Below are 14688 nucleotides of genomic sequence, written 5' to 3'. Positions count from 1 at the left end.
AGGTCTGAAAGAGTTTAAACTTGTTCTCAATCAGCTAAGGTGACATTTCACTCATCATTACCTCGCTGTCATGTCAAAGCCTGCATCCCGAGCGGTTATGTAATCAGAGTCTTCATCAGTGTCCCGCTGAGCAAGTGAACCAGAACCGAGGAGCACCTGATGAAGATGAGCGGGGACAGGAGAGTCGGCTCATGGTGCTAAACGTGTTGAACGGTGAAGCCACATTCCAGCGAGCGGCCGGGTTTAATTTTGGACATTTCTAAGCAATCTGATTGAGAACAGAGCGCGAGCGGATGAGGGACATGTGGATCCTGCCATGCGAGTTGTATTTGTCACAGTGTTATTTCATGCTCCTGACTGGAATAATCTCCAAACACTCTTTGATGTCTTGACCTTGCAATTTCACGCACTGTTACGGCTGGGTGGCCAGAGCCACTCTGCTGGGAGAGTCTCTGTGTAAACACACAGAATTACAACCACACATTCTGTCCAGAGAAATCCACCAGCACGTCCAAGCGTTCGGAAAAACATTCTTTGATTTCGCTGGAAGGCGAGATAAGGGATTCCAAGTTGTGACAGTCGCAGCCTTCACTTCCGATGGAACCGATCAAATCAAGATTAATAAATCCAACGGAAAGCCGCCGCTCGCAGGTGTGTGTGTCTGTGTGTGACTGGGTGTGTGGAATCCAGTGAGTGAGGAATTCAAGCCTCACTCAGGAATGTGGCTTCAATTATGTCCGTCTGATTTAGTCCACAGTGCTGCTTGGATCAGGACTGTTGGGCCCTCTAATATCCAGCTCCCCCCCCGAATTCTTTCCTGTGGCAAACGTGAATTTGCTTAAAAATTTGTCTCTTTCAGTTTCTACTTTTCCCACAAGAACAGCGCCGTGTTTCAAGTGCAGCAAAGTGCATCCACGTTGAGTTCCTGTGATCCAGAGAACACTTTCCTACCAGTGGTCAACCACAAGCCTTGACACGGCAAATCGCTCTGTGGAATTTATTCAGACTGCAAACAACTGGTAGCACATCTCCGCTCACGGCCGGCCCCTGAAGGCATCTCCACCGACGGCTCTGGGGACACCTGTAGGTCCACATGTCACTGAGCCTTGACAACTATACTGTTTGAAACATACAGCTGCACTAAATATCATCTTATTAATTAATGAAGCACGGTGTATTCATTTTAGAAAGCCTATCTGTGAATATCTCCAAATAACAGAATCAGTGTTTTCTTCTGCTTTTGTTTTAGGAAGTGGGACCTGGAGAGAGTCTGGAAACTAAGCATTAAACTAAATTGATATAAACGGTAGAGACCAACTGATTCATGGATTTGCTGATAACATAAACTGTCGATATGAGCATTTCATATCAGCATTAGTATTTATCTTTGAGAAAACATGTGTCTTGGCCACTTAATTGATGATATCTGAGATCTTTCCTCCCCAAAATCCATTTCATTTGGGCTCTTTTGTATGGTTCTGTATCATCCTCCTATATCTTGTTATGAATTGTATTGATATATGTGTATGAAGCCCTTTCAATATTTGACTTTATTTGACTGGAGTTTCCCTGTAGACTTGAGAATCACTCCCTTCTTACTGGTTACCGGGAATCAGAGCAGAGCTTCAGTTTCATCTCTCTGGTTTGTATAATATTTCCCTGGTTGGATGTGTTGCTGTGCTGGATGTGGGACCAGCTGACAGGCCCGGGACGGAGGTACTCTGTTTCACCTCCATATTTCTCCTAATATTGTTTCCTATGGCAAAGTGACAGCCCAACCTCAGAAAGTGATATAACCAAGCAGCCGACACGCGAGAGCCCCGACACACGAAGGGGAGCACGTGGGACCAGAGGAAAATGATCTAATCCACTTCCCTCTTCCACGTCTCACAACACAATATTTACTAATGTGCAGAATCGATAACGCTGGCAGAAGATGACAACAAAGAGGGAGAGGGAGAGCTCTTTCATCCAAAAATTACACTCCGTCTACATTTTCTCCGTCCAAACATCAGCACAGCCTGACGGGCCAGCAGCATGTCCAGCCCCTCATGGCAGCCGCCCCAGAGCGGGTGGGGAGACCTCTGTGTGACCGCTCTCCGGGTCCGTCCACATGCAACCGTCTCTCACCTCAGTGTAATCCCACACAGCTGAATCCAGTCAGCGGGCGACCCGTGATAACACCGAGCTAAAAATACTTCCTGAGGATTAAAGCCGGGCTGCGATAGAATCAAGATGAGTCCCGGACTTCGGGAAAGTCTTCGGCCGTCCGTTTTTTAATCGCAGCACGGCGCGGTGTGAAGCCGACTTCAAGACGTGACCTTTGTGACCCTGCATGTCTCCTGGTTTTCCATCTTCCAATCTCACTTGATCAGAGTAATTTCAGCACTTTGTCCTGTCTCCTGTTTGGATAACCGCTCCGCTGGGTTGACCACGACAATTACTCAAAGAGCGTTGTCGAGAATGTATTGGCAAAGGTTAGGGAAGGGGGGGGGGGGGGCGATAGCATGACGGAGGTGCATAAATGGATGATTCTGTTGTTGCCTTGGAAAAATACAACAAACAAACCTGAGGAGAAAGAAGTTGTTCACTCTCACAAACTAAATCCTTCTTTCAAATCATTTCTGCTCTTTTGGTGAAAACACAGAAGCTTCAGAGACCCGAGGTGTTAAACCTTCACTTTCCCCTGGAAGCAGTGTTTGGAAAGTCCACATGGAAAACGGGACGCACTTTCCGTCCGGCTATCACACCTGATTTATTTGAGATATTCCTGGAAAGTCTTGCCACTGCCGTTGACTCCGCCCCCCCACACCAGGCCGGACCCCGGGCTCGCCAGGCGCCGCTAATCACGCACCACGCACACACTTCACCGGGATCGGCAGCACTGTAGATCCAGATATTAACATGACCGCAGGAGGAAATGGTTATGATTAACAATAACAAGGAAATTTAAGAATGTGTGTGTGTGTTTGTGTGTATGTGTGTGTGTGTGTGTGTGTGTGTGTGCTAGAACCAGCTGAAACCTCAGTGGCGTAGTCCACAGCTGGAAGTATAGTTCCATCCCTCTGATCTATAATATTTCTCAAGGAAATTTGTTGTCGTTTTTAACCTTAAATCTTAAAGTTGTGTTTATGACCATGTGATCATGGTGGTTCTAATACTGGGTTCTCCACTTGCTCTGGTTTTGTTCTCCACCCTCAGCTGAGAAGATGATCCGTCTCATTCGCATCTGATTGTATCATCAGAGCTTGTTGCTGACTTTGTGTGGAACTGGGTATTTAAGTCTCTGTGTCTCTGTGTCTCTGAGTCTCTGTGTCTCTGTGTCTCTGAGTCTCTGTGTCTCCGAGTCTCTGTGTCTCTGTGTCTCTGTGTCTCTGAGTCTCTGAGTCTCTGTGTCTCTGTGTCTCTGAGTCTCTGAGTCTCTGTGTCTCTGTGTCTCTGAGTCTCTGTGTCTCTGTGTCTCTGTGTCTCTGAGTCTCTGAGTCTCTGAGTCTCTGTGTCTTTGTGTCTCTGAGTCTCTGTGTCTCTGTGTCTCTGAGTCTCTGTGTATCTGAGTCTCTGTGTATCTGAGTCTCTGTGTCTCTGTGTCTCTGTGTCTTTGTGTCTCTGAGTCTCTGAGTCTCTGTGTCTCTGAATCTCTGAGTCTCTGTGTCTCTGAGTCTCTGAGTCTCTGAGTCTCTGGAGGAAGTTAACAGCTCTCACCTGCGCTGATGTGTCCTCTGTGGTGCAGGTGCCCTCCCAGCCCACATTGTGTGTGTGTGTTTGTGTGTGTGTGTGTGTGTGTGTGTGTGTGTGTGTGTCTGTAACAGGTCAGGGAGAGGTGACACGCTCTTGTCTATAATATTTACAATATTTAAAGAAGCCATATTGAGGCCAGAGGAACGTGTCATCCTTCAGTCCTAATCCACCTCAGGCGTTCTCAATCTGTTCAGTCACACCAGCAGATCTCAGATCAGTTGCTTTGATGAACGTCCAGATCAGACACAAGAGTTTCATCTGTTCCTTTACCAGCTGTTTATTTCACGGATCTCACACAATTCAGAAGACGACAATGACGTTGTTGTTTTTGTCGCCTACAAGATGAAGAGACAAACGACTCTGGTGTGGCCGGTTATTGACTGGATTTCATCTGACTATATATGAAGATATGTAAATACCAAAGGCCAAAAGAAACACAAATACAACCTGTTGTTGACAGATGTGTTTGTGACTTTCTTAAACTCTAGGTTCTCAAAAATATCAACTCATTAACTCCTGGATATCAGAGGTTCACTTTATTGGCTGTGAGATTTTCTCCGTCAGTGTCAAACATCATATTTGTATAATTAGCTGCCGGCTTTGTTACAGCAGGAGGCCCCGGTCACTCCTGGGTGTTAACTTTCCTCTGTTGGTTTCCCTTGAACACTCGCCGAGGAAGGAAGCTGTTTCATGATATCAGATGGTTTCTTATGACCTATTGATTCTTCTGGAAAGAAAATGAAACGGGCAGAAAATGGGCACTGATTCCCAGGCGAGCGCCTCAGCACTGCACCCTGGGATATTGTTCCAGGTCCATTGTCCTGAAGGTGAATCGGTTCCTGAACAACATGACCTCATTCCTGGCCCGGGGAGAGGTCCGGACCCGACAGGCGGGGTGCTGCACTCACACCTTACTGGGCTGGATGTGTAAGTACAGCTTGATCTTAAATGACAGTTTAACACATTCCTCAAATGGTTTTGTGACTTTTCAGATTCCCACTGCAGCGTGAGGACAGCCTGAGGACAGCCTGAGGACAGAGGACGGTCGGGGACTGAAGCAGAGGGACACACAGATGACTCTCCTCCCGGGTGTCAGTTAAAGGCTGCAGCCAGCCAATGAGGAAGCCAGCAGGCCAGCATGCTGCGTCACCGCGTCCGGCACTGAGTGCAAGGTGAGGTGAGTGCAGTGTGTGCAGCCGCAGGGAGCGGGTCATTGAACTGCTGCGCCATCTCCCCGGGGTTTGAACCTGTTCAGGGTCCCTGTGACGTCCCAGAGGGCCGAGCGGCATGTGGTGCTGACGGCACGCGCTGGCAACATAAACAGTCTGAGCTGAACGCAGCCAAATTAAAGGGTCAGTTCACCAGAACTCTCCGTAGCTGCTGGTCTCCGGACACCTGACTGGTTCTGGTTCTGTAGCTCAGGTTCTCTGGACCACATCTGATTTGTAATTCTGGACATGTTGGTGTTTTGATCCTTTTCATCCTGAGCCTCTGCACTTTACTTTATAACATCTCTATACAAACCACTACAGTGAAAGCTGTAGATAATGTACATACTTAATTTAATTTTATATTTATAATCTCTATATTTGATATTCTCTTGTCTCCATCATTCTCTCCTGCTGCTGCTGTAACAACACGATGTGTGGATCAATAAAGTTTGATCTTATATTGAACCTCACCAGGCTGAGATCTGAACTTCTAGAGGAACTTTAACTATTTTCTCTCAAGTGTTAAAGATTAAAAGAAGAATATATAACTCATTAGTTTAAGTTTAATTCCTGAAATTTAAGCCCCTTTAATTATTAGTATTATAATTATTACATTGGCCTTTACCTTCCTTGAGGCCTGTGATCCCGGACGTTGTGCGACACGCTGCTGTCCCCTCTCAGTGTTTTCACCAAGTTGAAAGAAGGAGAAGAGTTCCCTGGTATCAAACACATGATTCGTGTTGTGCGTACGCACAGTGAACGACACACAGCAGTGGCCTCGTGGAAAAAGCTGCCCTTGTTTTCCAGATAGAAATAGGAAATCAACTTACGACCTGTAACAGCGGAGGGAACGAAAATAAAGATGAGGAGGAACAACACAAATAAACAAAGCAACAACTGTAGTAACAGGGACATGAGGTGGAGGCTTCATACCGCCGATGCTCACTGAAGATTTATATTATTTAGTTCTTGTCGATAATTGTGATAATTAGTGTTTAAGAAAGAGAAGAGGTTTGAAGTTGTTGTGTTGCTTTGTCATTAATTTAATCAGGTAACAAAACAGCGTTACTTGTGTTTGCAAGGACAAAGTTTTTCAACACAATGTCAACACGTCTTTTAAAGAGCCCGACTTGGAACAAAGTGATAACAATTATTTGTAAGGATATCGGTCAAAACAGTCGATAGTTCATAAGGTCAATGATTTTCCATCGTGTGGCTTTAAACTGTTGATTCCCCTGATACACGTCTGTTCCACGTGGATCCACATGTTTTATTCCACCATTGCAGAACCAAGGAGGCAGTTAAGTGAAACCCGAACTTCGTGGTTCTGTTTGAAAACATCATTCAAAATCATACTGACAGATTTATAATGAGATGTGGGTTAATGAAAATGACCATAAAAAAACGGGATGTTGTAATAAGTGTTCTCTGAGACCCAGAGTTTCCATGCACGTTAGTAGTATTCTGTCCTCTGAGTGGCTGTGACCGGACGTGTTGTGTGGTCATATGACTCAGCTCCATGCACAGTCACGTGCACCGAGTCAACTGCTCTGTTAGTGTTTGTCACGTTTGAATGTTTGTGCTTCGTGATTATCGATGTCTTGTATTGATGGGATCCACCGGGAGTCTGGTCTCCAATGTAACACTGAAGCAGCTGCAGAGTAGATTCACTTATGAAATCGTGTTATAATCTTCAGTGTAGCAGCAAAGGGCAAGTGCTTGGACTCTGATCAGATTTTAAAATATTTATTGGAAGAGAGCAATGACTCAGTTTTTCCCTCAAGTGTGAGGCATCGACAGTATTTCCTGGTGGTCCTGTGTGTTGTGCAAACCCATTTGATCAGTTTGAAGGCTCCATGGCATCTGCCCAGACATATTTGGATTTATTCCTCTGGTTCAACAGGATTATTGTGATTTGGAAAGTCTGCCCTCCAGGAGCAAAGGTCCTCAGACCTCGGGTGATGATCCGATCGGGTCACATGTTTGCGCCAGTTCCAGGAAGACATCCAGCGGTGACACAAGATCAAACAGTCGCCCGTGCAGCAGGTAAATAATCAATGTTCGTTTGGAGAAGACACTAGGATGTGGCCAGCAGGACGGAGACTGGACTCCGGAGCTCAGCTGTGAGGGCCGCGACCTCCACGGTCTAGGAGGAGGTGAACAGGGAACAAGGTCGGTGCCATGGGCCTAATCCATTTCTCTGGCCCCTCTCTTCAGGGGCTGTTGTCAAGCCTCAGGGTAGGCAACTGTATAAACACAATCTGGGGCTCCGTGTGGCCTTGTTCACCCAGACCCCTCTGAACAGTCACCACAGCCAACTGTGCACATCGAGCAAACACAGGGAAAAACAGCAGACATGGAATAACTCTCACCCTTGGGAGGCAGCTTTTCGGGGTTGTTCTGAATTGGCTGGAGAAGATGCATCATATGCAAAGAACTGTATTTTGACTTTGGTGCAGGAAAGAGTCAGAGGTCATTAACAGAGAATATCAAATGTTTGACCATATTTGAGAAGTTATGTCAACTTTACGATTCTGTAAAGACTTTGTGCTAAAGCTGGTAACTTAGCATAAAGTCTCCTGATGTGTGGGCAGGTCTCCAGAAAACGACTTAAATGTTGTTGGCCAAGATGTCAGCGTTAGTATCTGAGGTCCTGGTCACATGCAGCACATGAGGAGAAGAATCTGCCTTTCACAATAAAATACCTCAGCATTTAGCAAATCGTGAGGTTGTCCCTCGTCAGATAGATTCAGATTCAAGTCTCTAATAACTGCACAAATAATTCCACTGTGCCGGGAAGAGGCATTCCTCCACCGGTCGCCATGAGGGTTACCAAAATACATTTACAATGGAGGGTGAGCGGCGCTGCTCGTTGGCCTGTGTGTTGCCATAACACACGAGGTGCCTGTCATGTCAGTCTGGTGCTGTGTTTACCAGCAGAGGCCAACCAGTCACTTTTATTGTCACCGTGCTTGTCTTTTAAACATACAGAGCTACAACAGAGGGGCTTACGATAGAAACACCACCTGTGTACACTACAGACATCAGGTAAATGAATGGGACTCGAACAAAGGGCCGTGCTCAGGGGGCATGTCAGCAATGTCAGGGGAGGACTTTTGTTTTCTCTAGGAACCTGCACATGGTTCAATACACAGCAGCGTTTCTGAGAATCCTGGAAACCAATCAAACCAGTACATCACTTCCTAACATGTTATTTTATTCTGTGTGTCATTTCTCTGAAGTATGGATTGTACTTTACGATTGAAGATGCATCTCCTCTTCCTCCCACTATCCAGGTAGTAAGGCCCGAATAATCAGAAACGAACTTTGCCATCTTGCACTGGTTACATAACTTACATACCAGTGAAGGTCCAGCTGATACACGTGCTTTACAAAGTCTCAGGTGAAAGGTCAAAACTCCAGTGAAGCGTTTCCTCCTGTCTACACAAGGATCAACTGATTTATTTCATTGTTCTGGGATTTAACCAGGTCAGAACTATTTTTGACCTCAAGTCAACAGCAGTTAACTCTGAGTTAAATCCTTGTTTCTTGCAGCCGGAGTCCAGAGTCCTGAGTCCTGAGTCCAGAGTCCAGAGTCCAGAGTCCAGAGTCCAGAGTCCAGAGTCCAGAGTCCAGAGGCTGCAGCTCTGCCTCGTGGCCTTCAGCTCTGTGGGCTTCACTCGGCTTCCCTTGGTACCACAGTGCCACTGCGTCTCTGCTTCCTACTGTTCAGACCTCAGGTCACGAATCGGCAGCCGTGATCCTGTCCAGCCTCGAGGATCTGTCACCGCTACTAGCTCTGGTGTCTGAGAGCCTCTCGTCCGAGCCTCAGACCTCCAGTGGCCCCGGGCCCAGAGGCCTCTCCTGACCCCAGGATGTAGAGCAGGAGTTGCAGCCGAGGCTTTGGCAGAGCCTGTGGTTCCCGTGCAACTGTTTGCTAATGACCTGCACAGCTGTGAGATCAGGGGGAAATGTGTTGGATAACGTAACATGGCAGGCCACATATTTTCTTTCTGACCGAGCTCCAGAACATTTTTATTTTAAGTATTTTCTTTTTTTATGGTCTCCTTGTCAGAACCAAAGCTGCGTTTTACCTCTCAGACCTGATGCACATGTAATATATCAAAATCTGTGCTTATTTTACGACTTCCCATTGCCTGTCCCGAACGTGACAGCAGCCTGGAGGGAAGTCAGGCTTATTGGCAGCTTTCTGCAGACATAACATTTACATGGGCTGTAATATATCCAGTATTAACTTGATTAATACACCCGGAGTAAGGAACTGTATTCCCTCATTATGCTGAGCTGCACAGTAACCTAATTAAAAGTTTGAGTACTTACAATTTCACAGAGGTTTAGAAACGAAAACTCTCTCAATCAAACAATAACCCTCGTTTGGGTTTTTAATGCTGCTCTGGATCACATCTCAGCAGATTTATCTGTTCAGGCACCTTCTGATTATGTTGTGTTAAAGAATCCCTGACTTATGAGATGTTATCAGGATCGTGTCACCGGCTGCTCTGCTCCTCAGGGACGTCTTTCAGGTCCTGAGCAGTTTGAGGACAGGAAACTGTCCAACCTGCTGTGAGTCCTTCAGGCCAAACCACAGAGTTACTGCAACTCGGAGCAAAAATAGACACACGGATGGAGCGTGGCAGCAAAGTGACAGAGAACTCTTATTCCAGTTTATCATGGTTGACCTGAACTGACTGGATTCGTTCTCTCAGGTTTCAGTCACATCACAGCCCAGTTCAACCAGTTGTGGAAACTAAATCATATTATATGATCTTATCCTGGGAGAACTGAACTTGTTGAGTTTACACAGCTACACCACACGTGTGAATGTGGATCTCAGGCTCCTCTGTGACTCGGTGCAGTGAAGCATCATGAACTCCTCCTATGGACACATGATGCATCACCTGAACAACGTGAAGCAACACAACTCCTGTACCTTAAAACAGCAGCTTGATTATAATGAGTGTGATGGTTCATTGACTGTGAACATGGAGAAGGTTTCCTCCTTCTCTCCCTGAGCGTCTGTTCTGTGTAACTCTGGTGAGTGGGTTCCATCTCCTGTGAGAAGAACTGACTGAGAGTCACAGCTTCAGTCACAGAGGATGAACAAAGTGAGGAACCCCTCTGCAGAAACTTACTGTGGAATTATCCTGATTAATATAACACAAGAAACATCAGAGAGGTGAGAAACTGAATCTGTTAGAGAGAAGATGAATGTGTGATCGTTTCTGGGCTTTTATAACAAACAGAAATCTTTGAGGTCAGACAGCAGAAGCTCGACCACTGAAGCAGGTCAGGTTCTTCCAGCTGGAGCTGTGTCAGCTGAACCTTCAGATCTCTGCTCACTGACATGTCCTCTCTGCTGATTGCATCGTGAAGGAGGGGAAGCGACCCACCTTACTTTGAAAAGCAAGAACAGAAATCAGGAATGGCATTCGACACAACAGGATCCTGAAAGGACAACAAGGGGTCAGGCTGAGATTAGGGGCAGAAACAGGTGTATCACTGCCCTGTTTGGTAAATAGTGCGATCCAATCTGTCTGCCTCGGCGTTCCGCTGTCTGTTTGAGGGTAAATACCACCAGGTGGCCCCGGGAATAAATAAAGAAATGACAGAATGACTCTCATGCCCGGGGAGCAGGACTACTGTAATGATAACAACCCGAATCCAGTGCTCCCACTGGTCAATATGAAATATCCCGTGGTCCTCATCATACCTCATTACGGAGAAATGCAAACAGTCCAGGACCCGATGTTTCACAGCAGAGGCCTCAGACCCACAGATGTGCTCTGAGCACCCGGTTGCATGCAAAGTGACATAACGTTGACAGCACATGCTCATGCATTACACTCGTGTGTTGCACTGAAGGAAGATTACACTTATTTTCCATGCTGCTCATCTCTGTGATGTATTATCCACCTAACTCAACGGACTCTGAAGCCTTGTTTAATGTATTTAATCACTGACTTAAGATCAGTCTGATTCCACTTTGCATCTGCTGCTGGGTCACTCACTTTGAAGTGGAAAGCCTCTTTCCTGCGTGCACCTTACAGGAGAGCGCCGGTGGAGGGGACAGTGTTTTAGTGACAACACAGGACAAACAGGACGTAAACACACAGTCACGCTCGCACTGAGGAAAGAGTGTGCGTTTCATTAAGCACATTTGCTCATCGCACATTTTCCTAAAGTCAGATAAAAGGGCAGCGTGTGGATTTGGGTTCGGATGCTGAATTAATCTCCGGTGGGAGTTTGTTTGGAGAAAAACCCTCGAGGCTTCCAGGAGGAGGAGCACGAGCTTATTTTAGACGTGGACGGCACAATGGTTTCGCCCTGAAGCTTTTTCCCACCTGGGGTGGTGGTGGGGGGGGGGGGGAGCTGGAAAAGGAGCCGGTTTCTACCTGGACGCCACATCAACATGATTAATGAGGAGAAGAAGGAAACATGGAAAAATCCTGCAATGGAAATGAAAAATGGAATGTTCTCTTAAAGTCACCATCTTGTTTCAGTCGCTGATTCGACTGGAGCGTTGTTGTTTTCAGTTGGAAGCGTGTTTCTAATTCGATTGAACTTCTTTATATGAGTTGGTACTTTAGTGAATTCAGCAAAATAAATGTCCGAATATCAAATAAATTATCAGAACTCCATCGTTAACTAACTTCCACCAGAGAGGAGCATCAGCGTGATGAAGGTGAACTTCAGGGAGGAGATTCAGGAGAGGAGGTTTAACATGAAACTTTACTACAGAAGAGTTTTGTAACATATGTCCTGGTTTTTATTTTATTTCATTATTGTGCTTCTCGGTATATGTCAGTAATATCAGGTTCTGAATCCATGAAATGTTGGAGAGAGCAAGAAAACCTCCAGTTTCCTGACACGAAGTTTCTTAACCATGACAAATTAGCCGTATTTAGCTATTTTACATTGTTAGATATTTGACAAGGTTCGTTAACAAGTAGCCGAATTAGATTTTTTAATTATCTAGATTAATCTTTCTGTCTGTTCCTCCCTGTTGGAGCCCATGTGGAGACTCGGGGCAGCAGTGGGAGCAGGTCTGGCTGCACAGAGATAGACTAAGCACAATTAGGGGGCTTGCATTCCTCTCGTCTTTCTATAAATATCCTGCACGTTTCCTCTCTTCTGTCTGTGATTCTCATTAAACCAGTGGAAAGTCTGCCGGCCTCGCTCGGCACTCAGAGCCCCTTCATTTCTCACGGCCCCTGAGAGGGGACATACTGGGTGGCAGTTCTTGTGGGGCCCGGCATGTGGGGAGGATAATGAAGCGCTCATAGGCAGAGGAGTAAAAAGCCTACCTGCGTGGTGAGGGCTCCACAAACCTCCTCTGATCTCACAGGGACTTATCTTCAAAGATGGTTCTGTGGTTTCAGGTATTTCTTATTACACAGATGCAAGTGTTTTCATTGGTTATTTGACACGAGACTGGACCTTGCTCCTGCCACTCCCCCCCCTCCTCATCCCCGACTCCCAATGATGTCTCCTCTGCAAGATGGCAGCTTTCATATCCAGGATATTTTGGCCTCATATCTGGATAGTGGGAGGATACACATCATCCATCTTTATTTACAGACAAGTGTAAATGTAGTAAAAGTAAAAGAGACAAACTGAGTATAGAGGTATAATATATTATAATCATCTATATGAAAAGTAGTTTTTTTGCAGTACGATCGTTATAGATATGTTTAGTTGTAGATAAGCGGCCGTCAGTCGTCACTGAGGCATTCTGGGAACACATGGAAGCAGAAACGCCGCCTGGAAGAGTCTCATTAGGACGCAGACGTGAAGTAATGTGGAGGAGGAAGCGTTAGCACTCGGAGCAGATGTGCGGGGGGGGGGGGGTACGCTTCCCTCGGTGCCCGCACAACCACAGGAAGTGATGAGTCAAAGCAAGTCAGGCAATCTGGAGGGCAGTGATGTCATGCCACTGGATTTCTGGGTATTGAAGTTCTGGGCCCTCCCTCTTGAGCATGCAGGTGTGCTGCCGTGCACAGCTCATGATTTACTGAAGAGGTCCAATGTGTTAACACTGACCTATTAATCACATGTAAACATCCTGGACTCATTTCACTCCTGCTCAGCTCACAATGTAGTCGGAAGAATAAATTAATCCTGTGCAGGCAGATTCATAACAGATTCTTTATCAGTATAAAGAATGAAATCTGTTGTACAATCGGAGGCCCACGCTTGAAGGGAGAAGGTCCAAATAACTTCAGTGTGTGAGCTGCTCTCTTCAAACATCATGTTCTGTGTCACTTTGAAACCAGAAGGTATTTGACTCGGGTCAGTCCTTTCCCTGAAACTCCGATCTGGAGCCACATGGACACGATAATAACTGCACACGAGCAAACACTTGATAGCACATCATCAAGCTGGAGCGTATCACAGACCCTCGGACATGAGACGGTCATAATGAGACGAGGAGACACTGAGCGGTCCGCCCCGGTGATATTAGGTTCTACTCATGCTGCTCTGACGTCAAGGGGAAGCAGAGCGGCTCCTCTACAGGTCCTGTGGTCCACACGAAATCCCCTCTGAGAAACTCTGCACCCGCTGCTCCGGTCCTGGCTGTCCTCCGCGTGGCTGCACTGAACTTTCTCAGACCCGATCCCACGCCCATGAGAAGAGTTGAGTTACCTTCACTAGGCCGAGCCCGTCTGTGAGAACCTCCTCTGATGGAAGAAGGACACGAGGTGGAGCTGGACGGATGCTGCACAGATGAGAAGCTTCTAAATTCAAATGTATTCTGACATGTACTGAACAGGGGAAGTTCTGAGGAGCTGTGGTGATGGATGGCGCCAGATATTAGATATTTATATTTTGTTTGATTACACAAAAACTAAGAGACAGATTTCAATGACCAAGATAGAAGGCCTGGCCCAAGAAAGAACTCTTTAAATGTTGGTGCTGATTTGGACAAAGGTCTTCAACACGTCGAGAACTATTTGAGGAATACTTTTTGCATTCCCTCAGATTATGTTTAACGTCTCTAACAAGCAAGTTCTCTTTTCATCGAGAAAGAAATCTAAAGAAATCCGTCCAGCCAACGTGTCCGACCCTAGATGCTTTTTCAAAATGTCTTTCTGAGCCTGGCCCGGCCGGTCAGGTCCATAGGACTCGGGTCGGGAATCCACACTCTATGTGTAGATCACTTATAATCCTGTTTGTCTTTTTGTTGGGACATAACTCAGTCTCAAGAAAGTCACATAATAGAGAAAAACAAATGTCTCTGAGCTCATGTCTTCAAATCACATTTAAATCCAACGAGATGAATAATAATATTTACTCCAGCTCTGAACTCGAAGTCACTAAACTCGCTGTGCTCACTTCCCGAAGGTGTCATGGCCGCTGGCTGGAACAGTTGTGCTGTGAGGTCGCCTCTGCCGCAGCTGCTCACGCTGAGGAAAGAGGCCATTTTCTCCCCAGTCGAGGTCAATAGGCCTCAATTTTCCAAAATCCGCCCTTTGAGCTGGAGCTGCTGTGACCTCGGGGCCGTCGGTCTGATCCCGGTTCCACCTGATGACCATCATCATCATGCACCTGCACTGGTTCCATCAGGACCAGTTAGAGTTTATTTACTAAACTCTAACATGTGCTATCAAACCTGGAGCTGGAGCACGTACAGAGATATGTTTGTTTACTATTTAGCCACAAATCAAAGTCCTGAATTTAGAAAAACATAATGTTAGATTATAATGAAATGTCTCAAGTA

The sequence above is a fragment of the Platichthys flesus genome, chromosome 20 (genome assembly GCF_949316205.1).
Source record: "Platichthys flesus chromosome 20, fPlaFle2.1, whole genome shotgun sequence".
Classification (NCBI taxonomy): domain Eukaryota; kingdom Metazoa; phylum Chordata; class Actinopteri; order Pleuronectiformes; family Pleuronectidae; genus Platichthys; species Platichthys flesus.
The sequence above is the reverse complement of the archived record's forward strand: the minus strand, read 5'-3'. Positions refer to the sequence as shown.